This window comes from Osmia lignaria, chromosome 2 (genome assembly GCF_051020975.1).
Source record: "Osmia lignaria lignaria isolate PbOS001 chromosome 2, iyOsmLign1, whole genome shotgun sequence".
Lineage (NCBI taxonomy): Eukaryota > Metazoa > Arthropoda > Insecta > Hymenoptera > Megachilidae > Osmia > Osmia lignaria.
This window is the reverse complement of record NC_135033.1, coordinates 3,063,004-3,077,823: the sequence shown is the minus strand read 5'-3', so window position 1 is coordinate 3,077,823 and position 14,820 is coordinate 3,063,004. Positions and strand designations below refer to the sequence as shown.

General features: G+C 32.0%; 1 protein-coding gene across 4 annotated transcripts in view; it reads left to right on the top strand.

Moving 5' to 3' along the window:
* The window catches only part of LOC117605770 (uncharacterized), a 103,275-nt gene that overhangs the window by 28,121 nt on the left and 60,334 nt on the right, over window positions 1-14,820 (top strand). Inside the window, exon 2 of one of the 4 annotated variants that reach the window (XM_034327472.2) lies at window positions 8,904-9,044. The exons of the other annotated variants lie outside the window; for them this stretch is intronic. The gene's annotated coding sequence lies outside the window, so the exon portion shown is untranslated. The remainder of the gene's footprint in view (window positions 1-8,903; window positions 9,045-14,820) is intronic. 4 annotated transcript variants of the gene reach the window in all.

Sequence of the window (14,820 nt, the reverse complement as noted above, 5' to 3'; positions counted from 1 at the left end):
ATTAAATAATTAGAAAAAATAGTTTTCAGGAAATTTGTAATATATCATATTCCTCTGTACAGTTGTAGCATTAAACAACGAAATTAATTTTAAAAGTTAAATTTTACTGCCTAATAAATGTTAAACGGGATAAAATTTGACATTAATTAGTAAAATGAAAATTAATTAGTAATTTTTTACACCATTCTATTCTTCTCGTTTCTCACGCCTCTTTACAATTCCAAAGATCCATCAAATCAGTTGCTAATTTGAAAGAAACGAAATCGTTCCGTTTGCTATTCACCTTTAAGTTTTCTCATGCTTTCTTACTTTTCTCATGTAAAATAATCAATTTCTAATGAAAAAGAGAAATATTGAAGTGAGTTAATCATAGATTAATCTTTAATTTTATTTTTATTCTACCATTCTAAGAATTTATAAACTTGACTTAATATAATTAGTATAACTAAACGAAACTCTAAATTTTTGTGCTTCCCCTTAGTATTGCAAAGGATCTGAAAAATCTACTTTTAATATAAAAAAAAAACTAATAGTCTGTGGAATTAATCTAATAAGGATGAAAAGGCGGCTTTAAACAAAAATCATCTCGCATCCAAGTTTTTTTATGTTAATTTCATTTCCATTTCTTGAGTTCTTTTGCAACATTAAAATCTTCCATGCTTGTTTTAACATTATTGAAATAGACTTTACAAAGGAGAGTCCAAAAAACAACAGTTGCCTGAGAAATTAATCTAATAGAGTCCAATTTTCTCTTACACTCTTAAAGACTAAAAAAGTGAACTTCTAAGGTAAAAGAAGAAAGGGAAATTATTTTAATTGCTCACAACTGAAAAATATATTGATAATTCAACTGGAAACAATGCTGTTTAGTATCGTTTAACACATTAACTACCATCGCGGTCACTGGTAATCAATACAATCCAATCTAGTTAATTATAATAAAAAAGGAAGAAAAGTTTAAACAGTATTGGTATTATCTTAATGATACAAGATAACAAATTAAAAGCTTTAATTTGAAAATCAATTGCTCACATCCACGTGTTAGGTTTTTACAAGATTAATATGTCAAATGCCACGGGGTCACCGTGGTCGGTATTTTAAATTTTATACTATTTAAAAATTAATAGAAAAAAATAAACAAAACTGTATTATACTAATAATCTTAAGGTAGCAAATTAAAATCCTCTACATCTGAAAATTAACCAATCATATTTATGACTGTTAATAATTAGTGTTTCGTTGTGTCTTTATAGCCAAATTCATTATGGTAGTCAATGTGTTAACCATGCTTTTACTTTCTTAAATTATTTTCAATGGTAATACTTAAATCTGATTCGAAAAACCAAACAGAGGAATTAGTGCAGCTTATTCAATGACTTGAAATTTTCCTCGAATATGAAGAACGAGTACGTACAAGTCACTAGGTCGTCATGAAAGATCTTCGATTTTTTTTAACCGGTTACCGGAAGTCTTACGTAATGATCGTACGGTCTGAGGTCAGAAGAAGGTATATAGGGTGTTCATCGTAATGATTGCCACATTTTTCTAAACACTTCCAAAAGGCTGACCAAATATGTTACGTGCAAGAATTGGTTAATATAATATTCATTAAGTAATAAGTTGTTTATTATCAATTATAATATCACAGTTACCTATACAAGATTATATAGTGCTATTAAAAAAGAGAAAAAGGAAAAAGAGGAAATAATTTTAATTTCTCTTTTTTTTTTAGAAGGAAATATGCATTGCAATTTTTTTGGCGATTGATTACTAATTAATTTTTATTTCTTAATATTATTTTTTTGTGAGATTAAAAAGTGATGGCGACTATTATGGTGGACACCCTGTATAGGTAACCAACAACGACGTCCGTTCCGCAATCTTAAACCCGTAAAGGTTTCGGGGATGCGCTTTCTTCGTTCTCAAATCTGAAACGCGCCGGAGCGTTAGTAGTGCAGAGGTGAGCGGCTGGGGTCGTCACTTCCGCTTACCAAGTGAACCGCATTGGTCATTCGATTTAAAAGTTTAATCAGGGGCCTATAAAATTACCAGTTCCTCCGCGAACCATTTCTTCGTTCGATAACTACGCGATTTTAAGCCGTTTACATTTACATCTACATTTGTGGAAAAACAGCTGGTTTACTAACATTCTCTTAGTAAAGTCATAGGACATTTAATAAAATTTAGAAAATTTCATATAACTTAGACTTAACATCTTTGTGCAATAATTCATTTATGATAATTAAAAGTTGAGATAACACACTTCTTTTCTGGTTTATAGTTTGCCGTTTGAGTATACAGCTTTTGTAAGCTACAGATTATTTTCTTTTTAAAAGTAATCACAAATCCTAATCTTGTACATTCGTGATCAAATCAGGCTTCCCAAGGAAAATGGTAACAGAGGAGATGCAGGAATTCTTAAAATCTTCATTTCGACGATGTTAATATTAAAAAAGTAATTTAGAAAAAAATAATATAATTTTCAATAAAATTGAATATATAATTGAAAAATACAAATAACGAATATTTAATTCAAATTTTTCCGCCTAAATGTTTATGCGCAAGTGGTGGGGAGCCACAGACCTATGCATATAAAACGGGACCACTTCTATATCGTCATTCTTCCCGGGGATGCCAATGGGACAGGGCGAGAACTCAGGACATAAACTGAATTTAAAAATAATGTAGAGTATACAGTATTATCACTTATGACTCTAATTTATAAAACGTATGCAACGGTACAGTGACTAAAATTACGCACTTAATTGTTAAATGAACAACTCTCTCACACTGGAAAAATAATATCCAAAAGAATAATTTAAAATATATAAAATGGAAAACAGTCTAAAATTTAGTGGCTTGCAATTCGAAAATTAAATTTTATGTTTTTAAAAGGAACAGAATACATTGATATTATATCTATCGTCTTGAATAATAATTAGAGCGTATCCTAACATTATAGTGATTAAAAATGATCATAATTTACTTGCAAAGAAGAAAATATGAAGTAAGAACGCATAAATATACTGATCCAATGATATCGTCAGCAACTTGTCGCTGGTAATGAATATTACATGTTTCCAGCGTAAGTCATAGTTAAAATTGGCTTAAACCAGTGGCTCGCATTTATTTGTTATTTATCTGTTTGAACCCATCTTGGTGGAACAGGTTATAAAACAGCGACAACAAAAGTACGAAATTCTACCTGTAATAATCAAGATGAAGAAGTTAAAATCTCGACATGCGATAATCTTATAGGAAATTTCAATTTATGTTTAGGTATTTCAAAGTTATTTTACTTCTTTTTTTAAATTAAAAATAACAATAAGAATTAACAATTGCAAAAGTTGTTCATTTTTTGCTACAAGTTTTATTATAAACTAAGTATATAGTTAATAATTTGCATAGCGTAAATTTCGGGCATTCCTAGATTTTTTTCTATAATAAATTTGTAAAGATAAGAAATTAAATTTATTTGTTTTTGGTTAATTTTAGTAAATTTTATTGCTGAAAGAATATCTTAAAACATTACCTTAATTATTTCACATGCCGTCAGCACCGGATTCGGGGGTGTAAGGGGGCCTCACCATAAGCCTTCCATTTACTATGCTAAAAAATAGTAAATGAAATTTTTCTATACAATTAAATTTTATTGAATTTTATTTAGAATCAATTTTTGAACCAAGTTTATCAACTATGAAGGCTCCCGAAGGTTAGGTAGGATCGAACTACACAAATTTTAATTCAGTCCTGCACACCGTTCCATCAAATATAACAATTATTGACAGCAGTTTTGTGTTTAGAATATCTCAAAAATATGTGGTTTGCAAGAAAATAGAGCGATACAATAAATGGCTATCACAGTCATTGGATCTCAACTTACCTCGTTTTTCCTTTCGGAAAAATGTTTAAATGAACTTTAGAGAAGTATTCAAAAACAGTATCTTACATTAGAAAAAAAGATTTGCGCACATATTTGGAGCGGTCATTAATAGATACAGAATTAAAACAGGCTATTTGTTATTCCTTAACCCTTTCGCCTATGATTTTTTCGATAGTTGTGTCAGTCAAAGCTACTTCAATTTTGAAACAAATAAAGAAAAAGCACCAGCCAATTTTGTCACATTTAAACTGTAAATTGCATCGCGAGTGCGATACGATGGTGTATAGCAAAGGGTTAATTCACATTTACATTATCAAAAGATTGCAAAATCGTTTTTAGGTACATAGGTTTTGTTTTCTTATTGCAGCAACACGTCACACAGGTGACGCTCTAATGATAAGAATTAGCCAGGACCCAGCGTTGCATATCTGTGACGAAAATTACATTTCAGAAAACATGGAACATAATATATGTAAAATTATAAAAATTTGGGATAAGTTTCCGAATGGCCTCACTAAAATTGAGAACTCAGGTTCGGTATATAACCTAAATTGACTATTAGAAACCGATTACAATTGATTTCAGAGCTGGATGTCTTACCGTTTTTGAGATATCGTGGTAAGAAATTTTTGTACAATTTTGGGACTACGTATGCGCTATTCGATACTGCGCATGCGCCATTCAATACTGCGCATGCGCTATTGGATACTGAACATATGCTATTCGATGCTATGCATATACAGAACCTAACTTAACCTAACTTTACCACGATATCTCGTAAACGGTAAGACATCCAACTTTAATAGGTTTCTTGTAGTAAATTTAGGTTATATACCGAATCTGAGTTCTCAATTTTGGTGGGGTTATTCGGAAACACAGCCAAAATTTGATACTTAGACTATGGAACGTGACCGCGGTAGCGATCATGTTAATATAGTGTTCTTAAATGTATATTTATATATAATTCCGCTAATAGTGAACGTAACATAAAATATCTTAAATGGTTTAGGCAACTCTCCCCTACATCTTCCATCGCGCGAATGAAAAAAAATTCCACCGACAGATCGGTCGCGAAGCGTGTTGGCGAGCGGCGAGCGGTATGCGCGGAACCGCTCGGTTGTCGCTTTCGAGGCCATTGCGTCGAGCAATGCAAGGGTGTGTTCGGTCGTCGCCGATTATTTGAATAAAATGCGCCACTACGTCAGCCGTCAGGCGTCCGCGACTCGAAAGCTTTCTCTGCTTCTCCTGCCCCTCGGAGTCTGACCCGAGGGGGGAATAATTTACTCGTGGAACGACAAGTGTGTCGTTGACGGAGGCCCGTTCCCGTCGCTCGCATGCGTATCGAACCGTGCACCGAGTTTTCTCTGTTTCGCCGAGATTCATGAGCCTCGACGGACGTGCCGATTTAGAGCAGGAACGGGCATCAGGACAATCTCACGGAGTAACATGAGCCATTGTAACCCAAACAAACCAGGCTGACGATACAACTATAATATTTTTGTAGTATAGCAAGGAAACGCATTGTTTTAATTTAGATTTCAAAAAATTAAAGTAGTCTTTTAACCCTTTGATAGTTTATCCTGAGCGAGAGTCAAGCACAACGACATATCAAAATTGTTTAAATCTATCAGAATAATTTTCATTTATTAAAAAGGAGGGTGTGGTAAAACTCTATACGTAAGAAAAGTTGACATGATGTCACTGATCAGGTTTGTACATATGATCTAAGGTTCAAGAAAAAAAACAGAAATAAGAACATATACATAGAAAGGGAGCTTAAGAAATAATAATGAGTGTAATGTCATGATAAAGAAATAGGAAACATTAACCCTTGAACAACGAAGCGAGGGTCAATCGGGACCGAAACTTATAAAAGATATATAAGGATATTAATCTAAAGTTAACTGTACAATTTTTAAACGAAAGAAGACTCTTCATGGTCCGCCGTTCGAGGGTAAATTGACTGCATTCTAAAAAAAGAAGAAAAAAAAAAGACAGAACACATGTCAAGGCTTTTTTAATTTCAATGACTACATTCCTATTTTAATTTTCATTTACCAAATTATATTTAAACGTATACTTATTGTTAGTTACATTCTAATATTTTACTTACATCAAAAATGCAAGATAAAGTTCACCAAATATGTATATGAATTGTTTAGATAAGTTATAATAGCAAGCCATCATTCATATTATTAGAAATTCTTTCATTTACTTAATTAGAAATACATCGATTAGGTTCCAGAAATGATAGATAATAAAAGTAACGAGATATTGTGAAAATAATAAATAATAAATAGTAAACATCGAAATACTACCTGATAAAACTTTTAACAATAATGACAATTAACGATCTCATAAAAATCATCAGCGATGTGATTAACTATCTAGATTTCTTAAATTAGCATCGCTTAGAACTATCAAAAAGTGGTCAATATTTTTTTTTCGACTAGGGCTGCATAGATGATGTCGATTTCTTCTCTGGAAGTACATATTATTTCATTTAGTAATAATCTCTTTAGAGTTTTAACTAGATAAAATATCTACTGTTGCAGTCTAAGAAATATGTTTAACCTTTTCTCTCTGTAGATGGGTTATAACAATTTTTATAGGGTAATAACAATTTTTAATACCTATCTTTTTAAATATGAATAAAATTTCACAAATAGTCACGCAGCTAAAAGTTTTTTTCATATTTTGCACTGAAGATGCATGGGGTATAATTACACATGTGCACGATTAATGTTAAAACATTTGCACACAAAGAGAAGGTTAACAAAACTTGTGCTAGCATTACTTATATCTTATTGAAAATTTGCTCATAATCCAATAAATAATAATAATTCTTGTCTGCGTTCAACAGTGCAAGAATAAGTCCACGGCAAGTTCCGCTTAGGAGATAACCCTTTACAGGGTTAATTATTCTTAAGTATATATCACCGATTTTTAAAAGAAAATCTTAAGACATGGACGAACGATATAATCAGAAGCATTGTAAACATGTTTTATCCGGGTAACCGGCAGCCACTAAAGCGCAAATACCTTGGCAACCTTGGCCGGTAGGGACTTCAGGCCTAATTAATTAAAATTAGGGCCTGTATCCTACAAGAGGGCCTGTCACGTCATTAATCTCCCGGTAACAATTTAAGTCCCATTTTGCCCTTGCTGGTAATGCACAAATTATTTGTATAAGATATTTTGAGAAATTTTCAATTAATGTAACAAAACGAAGGTAGACATTTTACTCTATAACGCGAAACTTATGTTTGTTATCCTGCCCAATGCACTTTTCTCATATCAGGCTCTAATTAACCCTTTGACTGCTGAATCAAGTCAATAACACATCACTTTTCTTTTTATTCCATTTCATTTCTCAGTTTACTCTCTCATTTTGTTTCTTTTTCAGTATTTTGTCATATTATTATAATGTGATAACATATGATGTGTAATTAGTAATATGCGTTGATAACTTTTATTTGATTATAATTAGGATGTACAAGCTAACGGTCTGCACCGATAATTTTCATCGGACGCATATGTGCGTCCATATCAGTCAAAGGGTTAATCCTATGAAGACTAAGTATTTCTAAGCTTGACGCAGTGCGTATACGGAGTATTATCAATTTATGTAAATTAATTAATAATCCTATCCTCCAAAGTGTATACATATATGTACATATAATAAATATCTACTGTCCGTACTGTCTTCTGCTAACAAGAAGTCCCATGAAAATAACGCGATCTGATTGGTTGCGGCCCATTTCAGCTCACTCGTGACGTCGATCGCAATGTATTATTGGTCGAAGCGGTCACGGATACGGATCTGGTAGATGTGTGCGTGATATCTTCTCTTACCCCCGTGCCGTCCTACAAGACTTCTTGTGAACGGAGGACAGTACCAGCCCTCCAAACTCCCGTATTTCGTGCTGTAACGCAAATTAGTTCGTGCTCAGGAATACTTGGAGCGCTGATGTCGCTATGAATCTATATAGTTACTTACATTATATCGGTAGGACATCTAACCTTAGATAAGGCACGCAAGAACATGGTTCTTACATATGTGCTATGTGCTATTATTTAGTTCAAAATTTATTTAAATAATAAAAATACTTAAAGGGAACAAATAAAGACTGTATTTAGGAAAATAATGATATTTATTACATTAATACATTGTTATTTAAATTTGAATCAAATATAAGAAAAGAAGGCAATCCACAAAGTCATACTGGCACTCTGCAATAACTTTTGCTTTGTAGATATCCCTGAATGTTACGTGTCATCTCTATTGAAAACACAGGATATTGATTAAACATGGTAGTTTACAATGAATTGTAAGAAAAATGATAAAACCAAAAGTAATATTATTTTAAAAAATTAACCTCTGGATGATTTAAGAAGTATTTTATGTATTTAACTATTTATGACATCAGTAGATCACTGTAGAAAATTCCACTGTAATCAATTAATTCACTGAAAACTCAGTCGGTTGGTCTACTAAAGAAGTCATAACAAAAATTCTAAGAGGAACATGATGTCACAAAATCTTAAGTAGTGTGCAAAATTGACAAGAGATGCGTGTAAAAAAACGACATCAGCGCTGCAAGTATATCCGCGCACGAACTAAAACCCGCATAAAATTCACAAGAGTAGAGTTTTAAGGGGCTGGACAGTACTTATAGCTATGATTTGTATCAAGCACGTAACACAATTACAGCTACTATAATGATTATATATGGATGCAAAGGGTTGCTATCAATTTCAACTAATTACTTTGATAGTATTGTTTCTTTTATATTAATAAATGTACTTTCGACAAATGATTTATACATCTAATGCTAATATATTACGGTACATTGTACATAAGAAAAAACCAGCTTTCATACTGTGACTGTAACGTGTCTGAATATTATTATAATGATCCTTAAAATGTACGATCCGCGTGTATATTAGTGGCGAGACCTTCGATGACACCGACAGGATTTAATATTTCCGATACGACACAAGCTCATTGCATTTGCAGTTGGAAACTGCTTCCTCTACTCTTGGTACAATCACCCCATATGAATCATTAAAGAAACAATGCTGAAGGCAGTGGCGTATCTATCATATGCGTGGGTGGTGCAGCTGCACCGACGCTGGCTGAACCTGAGGAATCTTGACCGTGAGTTTTTATAGTTTTTTCATTGCCTCGCAATAATCTACCTGAAATTCAGACTTTGCAATGCAATTAAGAAACTGTTTTTGTTGTCTCTGTTGTTGCCATCAACTCATTTCGTTCTTAAGAAATTGGTGGGATTAAATGACGAAGCGTTTCAAGGCTTTAAAAATTCTTTAAATCGTTACAGCTTAAAATTGTAGAATCAAATGAAAGTAAAAAAAATTAGATATTAGGCTTGTAATATTACCAGTTAAGTTTGCATAAATTCTTATAGAAGAGGGTTTTAGAAGAGGACGAAAAAGAATGCTTTATGTTATTTTTTAATTTGGGAAATTCCACGCAAAATGTATTAAAAAATTAATTTGTGGAAAAAAAACATGTATATAATTCCATTAGAAAATCAAGAGTTACTGTGAAATCTTGAAATTTTTCCTTGAAATATAATAACTTCCTATCGAAACATTTTTCTTTATGTCTTCACAAATAACATAATATTATAATTACGGGTGGTCGAAGTAGTTAAGACACTCTGAGTATAAGAGAAACGACGATTTTTATCATTGAGAGGAAGAATGAAAAGTATACATATACATATGTACCCCAGCAACTTTCAAGCCCAGTAGTGAGAAATAAATTTCACCACATTGTTAAGCGTCTGTTCGAAAGCAATTGATACAAGAATCATGTAGGCAGCCTTACACTCGCAATATTTGCATAAAATATGCATGTATTTATGCACATATCATACATTCTTTTTTATCACTTCTTCATATACACTTGGACGTGTGCTGAAAGATATTTGCATTTAACACAGAACGATGTAATTTACATTCATGGATAATAATTCGCAAGAAATTTCCAAACATAGAGAAAATCTTTGAACGTGTCACAGGTATCAGGGAACGAAATTATTAGGGGTATGCGGAAACTCGAAAATTTCGGGTACCCGATACTTGGGTCTGGAATTATTTCAGTTGAGCCAGGATTCCCGAAATTTGGAGAACTGTGTTTCGAGACGAATTTTATTAAACATGAACGTGGATTAAGTATTCACAAAAAACTGTATCTAATTTACTCCGAACTGATCAAAACACAATTTCCGACTCAATCGGAGTATTGGGTAGCCGAAACTTTTTAGTTCTCGAGTATCTGTACTTTTGAGAACCCAATTCGACCCGACAAGATATTTTCGGCTTCTTGCATACCTCTAAAAATTATGACAAATATCTTATACTAATTTTATTGTTACATGTTTTGAAAATTACGACTGTAATAAAAATAATGTTTGTAAATGATTTATTGAACTATATTCAATTTATACAATATATCATTCAAAATCAGGAACAAATTTAATGAAAAATGTTAGTAGGTAAATCTGAAATAAACCTGAGAATTTAATAATTCTAATAAATTAGTTATAAATTGTATTAATAAACGAGTTTATTTAAAGTTTGGTATCTCAATTTTATTCAGTAATCTGTTCTTTTCGCTTAATCTAAGTACTTGGTTGGTGTAATATGTTTATTGTGTATGAAAAGAGATTACTCATAATTATTTCTGCATATATTTATAGAACACAAAACTGAATATAAAGTACGCATTTTTTGATAAAATTATTTTTACACAGTTTTGTAAATATAAACAGAAATGCAACTTTTGCTTAAACTTTCTGTCGATATTTCACACCATTCTTGAGATATAGGTACTAAAAAATCAAATTCTGTATTTTTTTAAGAAGTGATTCTACTCTGTAAAACTATGATATCGATATAAATAGGTTTATGTTAGGATAAATATTTTTACCTGCACTTCCCATGATAGTTTTGAACAGAGGAGCCCTGGGTTAACCGTGACCCAAACGTATGTACAACATATATATATATATATATACATATAAGGATATTAGCCTAAAGTTAAATGTATAATATAATTTTTAAAGTAATAATGTGAAATTTAGAAAATGAAAATAATATGAAGTATAAAATTCTATTAAAATTGTAGCTCTCACCATGGTCCGCCATCCAAGGGTTGAGTGGTACAAATCACCCTCCAAATCATATGCGTAGTTGATCTTATTGTTAGTATGTCAGAAGCCATTCAATTCTTGTTAACATATTTTTTACGATTTCTAACTGTTTTCGAATTAGACTATAAGGATCGAACTTTAGTGGATTAGTTTCATTAAACAAACTATTTCTTCCCTGAAACTTGATAAATATTTGTACCTATGTAATTACTTTTGGCTATTTTACAAAGTCTCATCTAAATTAAACCTATTCTTATAAGGAATACTAACAAACTACATTTTTGCAATCTATTATTAGATAGAAAAGGAGGTTGAACTTTACTTCGGGGCATATATAATTATTGTCTTTTTAAAATGTATTCTGCTAATATTCATCGAGAAAAATTCATATATGCAAATTATAATTTTAAGGATCCATCGGTTCAAAAATGATGTGCATGTAAAACTGAACGTTTTTCGAGGTTAATTTGACGCCATATTAACTTCCATTTATAATCTGATTGGTCCGCGCAGACGAACATTAAAATGCTGTTGAAAAAACTAACCTCGCTTAAGCGGACACGTGCAAGGCACATTTATACATAAAGACATTTGAATTATTTCGCCAAAATGAAATACGAATATTCTAAATTAAATACAAAAAATAAGCATAATTCTATCAATAATCCTTTATCAGTTATATAAAAAGTAACATAAAATTATAAGAATCGAAAGTTTTTTTTAAACGAATGTAAGTAATTTTAATTTAATTTTAAATTACATTTTTTTAAATGAGTGCAAGTTTTTTCTTCGGAGTGTTAAAATGACACCTTGTATCGATCTCATTTATCGAATGATATATCTGATTGTCAGTCGAATGCACAGTAGCCGGCTTCCTTCTCGGAGGACTACTAGCAAAAACGTGGTCGCTACTAGCCAGGAAACTTTATTGAATGAAAATGCCGCTACGTTTTTGCCCTACGTCAGCATCTCTCCTCGCGGGGATCCGAATGAAACAATGGCTATTATGTAGAACACTCGCGTGTCCATTATACATATATGCATGCGCACACGTGTGTATTACATGTTTTTAAATTTATACACATCCACGCGTAAGCCTCGTACACAGTCGCACTTACGTAGTATCGTGTTTCGTATATAAATGTAGGCATGCAACAGAGGACAGCTGTTGATACTATTATACCCGGCACGGTCGCATTATGCCTTAAGGACAATCGTGGGAATTCCATTAAGTGGCCTTGAATGGTTCATTCATGTCGATCAACTCTTTTCCTAACGGGGTTGACAGATCAATCGTGGCTCGGGCACGAGCGACCCACGGGATTTCTCCCGCCTTCCTCTCTATCTCCTCCTCGTCCACGACGAAACGGAGACACGCCAAAGTCAATTACCTCGGTTGTGTACGCCGTACGAATCCATCTCCTCCTGTTTCTTGCCGGTGCACTCGCGTTGCTCTGCTATCGAACGAATCGAATGCTATTCCATCCGCGTCGTTTAAGGTCGTCTTTGTTCCCCTTGGATTACCGTTTCGACGCGACGCGACGCGACGCGACGCGACGGTGTCGACCGACAACGAGCCATGCCAGAACCAGAATAATTGACTTTTGCCTCGTCGGAATATCGTTCGGTAACCTGATCTCCTCCAGTCGATTATATTTTTTTATGTTTATTTTTAAGAAAGAATTCTGTCCGCACACGCGAGTGTGACTGCTGAGATTATTTTCATAAGGAAACTTTGTTTTTGTACAAATGAAATTGTACATATACATACTTATCTATCTTCTATATAAATAAAAATTAAATGCTGTTCGTTGGTAACCGCATCACTTGAGAACGGTTGGACCGATTTGTCTAATTTTTTTTTTTTTATGTTCGTAATAGTCTAAATAAGGTTTTTGGGGAAAGAAAAATTGGAAAAGTTGCCCGGAAAAATGGAAAATTCGGGAAAAAATAAGTGCTTTTTTCTATGGGATTTTTGTATGAACTAAAGACCATAACTCACGATTCGAACGATGGATATGTGTAATTCTTTTTTTTTCTCATTTTTACTTTGTTTACACATTTCCAATAGCTTTTCACAAATTCACAAAACGATCACAAACAAATTTATTGCAAGGACAGGACAACGTCTGTCAGGTCAGCTAGTTTGGTAATAATTATATCAGGTGGTACCTAAGTACAATTGGACCTAGGTATAAGTTTAACCCATTCACTGACACAGTAGAAGTACATACATATAGTGTGTAATGCAACGTACGATAATATGGATAATTAAAAATGTTTAAAATTAATTTTATCATACAAAATAAAAATATGGTCTTTTTCAAATTATTTTCTTGATCATAATATTTAGAATTATTCTACTGTTTTCATCTCTTAATCATACGAATGATAAATAGTAACTGAGATGAAGACAAATTGCAACGGTGTTATTGTTAGACGGATATAAAATCTATGTACAATATTTATAATTTTCCTTTCCTTTTTCTATTCAAAATGAAAGTAGATATTAACGTTGTAATTGCAACGTTGAAGGTGGATAAATTTTCATTAAGTAATATCTTTATTTTTAATAAATCTTACCTATTATCTTCAGGACATTTAATTATTTTTATTATCCATAACTTCAAGTACTTATACTTGTGATTAAATCAAGCTTTTCTAGGAAAAATAGCGATGTCCTAAGTTCTTCTCTTTCCCCATAGTGAACTTAACCATTTACACGGCAAAATTTGAACTGATATTTATTTATTTTTGATATTCATATTTTTCAGTTATACATTAAATTTTATAGTATTTAATATTTAATAATTAATAATTGTATTATTTTTTTTTAAATTACCTGTAATATTAATATCGTCGACATTAGGATCTTGAGAATTCCTGATTCCCTAATGTCGCCATTTTTCTTAGGAAAGCATTTGATCGCGAGTATACCTAATACAAATATTTTTAATTAACCCTTGAACAGCGGAGCGTACAAGGATGTTAATTTAAAGATAATTAAACGAAAAGGTTTCGTATATTAGAGGAATAACTTTAAAAGAACAGTGTAGTATGTCGAAAATGAAAGTATAATGCAAAATATAATGTTAAATTAAAATTGTGGCTCTCTTTCCATGTTTCTAATAATATAGGTATTGGATTTCTATGAAAATTCAAGTGTAAATATTGAATAGAGTAAAGAATAATAATATAAACATTCAAGTATTGAAATGATGCAGTGATATAATAATTGAATGAAAATTGATTAGTATAGACTTTAGAAGATATTGTAAATTGAATTTGTCAAAATTGCACGTGGACCTATTTTTATGTCCTTAGTCGTGTTTATTAACAACTTCATGATGTCTGAAATTAAATTTGAACACAGAATATCTTAATAAATGAATCAGTACTCACGTTTTTCAGATTTAATATCTCTGAATTATGGTTCTATAGTTCTAAAGAGTACGGTGTATTCGTGTACCGAAAAGAGAATATTTTGTTAATTTAAAACGAACGCGTTTCCATAGCAAAAAATTTAATTATCGTCTCCTGCGCTCTCGTGCTCTTTTCTTCCTGGGTCAGCATTTTAATTGCGATTTAATAACGTGAGAAATGCTCATGATGTGTGAAATTTAAATTTCCAAAAGCCTAAGAACTCACAATAAATGATTATATCGAGGTTGTATCCGTCATACTAGTTGGTTCAATTATAAAATATAATTCTTACATAACTGTATTTGTATATTTTCATTTATCAAAATTAAT